Raw genomic sequence first — 3448 nt, forward strand, 5'->3', positions numbered from 1 at the left:
CAATAGTGTGGAAAGTTGAGGCACAATAGAGATGCGAGTTACACTACAGAGTGAACAAACAAACACATCACTACAGGAGGCAAATATGGCGGGCCGTTAAATAAGGTTACACATAATATATTCAGATGACGAGTGTAATCAACTCAGGTGACGAACTAGGAAAATATTACTCTTCTCGTATTTTCTATTATTTAACGTAACTGCGAATTAATATGATGTTAAAGGACGATATTAATGAACAGATGTAATTGTTATTTTGCTGGAAGGTTAAATATGGCGTGAGGATGGTGGAGTACTACATCCCAGAGCCTTTTGGTGGAGTGGTGTGGAGGGCGGCGGGGTACAGGGGAGGGGAGGTTCATGACGAGGTGGCCGTTAATTGGCTGGCGGCCACATGTGTGCTGTGACGTCACCACACAGCTGAGAGGCAAATGACTAACGCCAACACCTGCACGAATCTTACAGGCATCCCCACAACACCTGGTCAGGTCACGTTCAGCCGTAGCCTGCTGCAGCACTTTGGTTATTCACTGTATTGTTCCTAAAAAAATCAAGGGAAATATAAGGCAGGTAAATGTTCAGTGTTTTTAGGATCACTTTGTGTTACTTTATCGTTAAGTGAGGAATATATGAAATGCGGTAAGAGAGGTCAAGGAGTTTTTCATTGGTTAATTCGATATATATATTTTTTTTTAATTGTTATTCGGTCTTAGCACCTGACTTGGACTTTAGGATGGAAATAGGTTCTTCATATGTATATATTTTAATTCTAAATAAATTTTATTTTATGGTATTTCTTGTGCAAATGAGCGGTTATGAAGATATCCTCCCTCCTCCATCCAACAATTTTTCCACAAAAGTGAGCAGGACTTTGAATTAGAGGGAAATTGTGGGGTAAAGAGGGCGTGGGACCACTACCGAACCTTATTAACCTTATCTAACCCAACCTAATTTAATGCCATGTTCTTAGTTGGGGGGCTTCGCCTCCCGGACCCCCAGCCATCACAGCATGGTTGGTAGGGTTGCATCATAGTCGACACACGCTGAATTCGTCGACAGACGCTCATTTTAATCGATTCAAGTATTGCTCATGTATTCGTTATTATCAATGTGCACAATAAATACCAAAAGAAAATCGATTCATAATTAAATTCTATACAAGAACCAATTTTCATCCTCAAGTCCAGGTCATGTCCTACACCGAATGGTAACCTTTTCTTCAGTCACGACACAGAAACACACGAACAATGTTGCTCTCTGTCCTTGGGTGTAGCAATTAATTAATTACAGATGTGATCATTATTTATTACAGCCGACAATCATAAATGAAATATCAATACTGTGATATTTATATGGTGTGTGGTTGACATTCTGCTGGTGATATAATTAATGACAATTCTATTTATGGCACTAACACGACTGAGTGAGACACAAGCGCCATGGGGTAAAAGAGAATAAGAAACCTTCACAATAATGTTATTTTGATTTAAAGCGAGACGTTCCCGATAATGTATATACGCCAGATAAAAACAGCACTGCTCAAAAGGGTTTATAATACATTAGGGTTACGTGGAAGATTTCTTGAGTATATATAAGAAAATGGTCAAGGGTTGAAGGTGTTACCGAGACCCCTGGCGGCGTTACGAGACAAGAGTGTTATTAGGTGTTACGAGACCTGCGGCTAAACAAGAGTGTTATTAGGTGTTACGAGACCTCGGCACGACAAGAGTGTTATTAGGTGTTACCGAGACCCCTGGCGGCGTTACGAGACAAGAGTGTTATTAGGTGTTACCGAGACCCCTGGCGGCGTTACCAGACAAGAGTGTTATTAGGTGTTACCGAGACCCCTGGCGGCGTTACGAGACAAGAGTGTTAGGTGTTACGACCTGGCGGCGTTACGAGACAAGAGTGTTATTAGGTGTTACCGACCCTCGGCGTAACAGAGTGTTATTAGGTGTTACCGAGACCCCTGGCGGCGTTACCAGACAAGAGTGTTATTAGGTGTTACCGAGACCCCTGGCGGCGTTACGAGACAAGAGTGTTATTATAACCTTCACTTTGTATCTGTATTTTCCGGCTGAATATACTGTTTCAATATAAATATCTATTAAAAACCTATATACCAGCGGATGAAAGAATGACACGAACTGAAAATCCAAAGGGTAGTTATATCACGTCTTGAGAAATGGTGAGTCAGTATTCTATAGATGAGGCGATGGAAATTATGTTGAAAATTGAATAAACATTATATCTTTATACAACAACACTGACAGCTAAGTGACTCCATTGTTGGGATCCTTATCAACGGTGTGTATGTTTAGGTGGTAGATATGTTAATCCTGACTAAAGAGACACACACATGCAGGTGTAATGGGACTAATAGATAACATCATGTGTGCCGTCAGACATGTATGTACAGACACACCGTGACTGGGAAACATACACTTTCAGATATATCTACACACACACACACGAACACACACACTGCAGAGAACCAGGCCACGTATGCAGGCAGTGACATAACCAAGCACAGACGACACCTGGCATAATGTAATACTGTACTGCCCTTCACCAGCGGGTTTTAAGCTTATACTTACGTATGTTCACTCGTGACAGTCCATCAATAATTGAATTTGTGAGACAGAATTCTTTAACACACACACACACACACACAGCGCGCGCGCGAAATGTTGCTATAATGTGTTTATAAGTTTAAACATATAAAAGAAGAGGGAAACATGTACAATACATTGAAACGCGTCATCCTGTTAATGGCAGAAGAAAATTTATATATAAGAAAGAAAACATCAGTATATACTAATGACTAGAATGGAGTAATGTATGACACACCTGTGTACTGAGCCAAGGGTTATCACCTCACTCACAGCTGAGCTCAGTCCATTAATATATATATATATATATATATATATATATATATATATATATATATATATATATATATATATATATATATATATATATATATATATATATATATATATATATATATATATATAACATCATCAATCATCACTACATATAACGCCATCCATCATCACTGCATATAACACCATCCATCATCACTACATAACAACATCCATCATCACTACATATAACACCATCCATCATCACTACATTTAACAACATCCATCATCACTACATATAACACCATCCATCATCACTACATATAACAACATCCATCATCACTACATATAACACCATCCATCATCACTACATATAACAACATCCATCATCACTACATATAACACCACCCATCATCACTACATATATCAACATCCATCATCACTACATATAACATCATCCATCATCACTACATATAACATCATCCATCATCACCACATATAACATCATCCATCATCACTACATATAACATCATCCATCATCCCTACATATAACACCATCCATCATCACTAAATATAACATCATC

Source organism: Homarus americanus, unplaced genomic scaffold, assembly GCF_018991925.1.
Source record: "Homarus americanus isolate GMGI-L3 unplaced genomic scaffold, GMGI_Hamer_2.0 scaffold58678, whole genome shotgun sequence".
NCBI lineage: Eukaryota > Metazoa > Arthropoda > Malacostraca > Decapoda > Nephropidae > Homarus > Homarus americanus.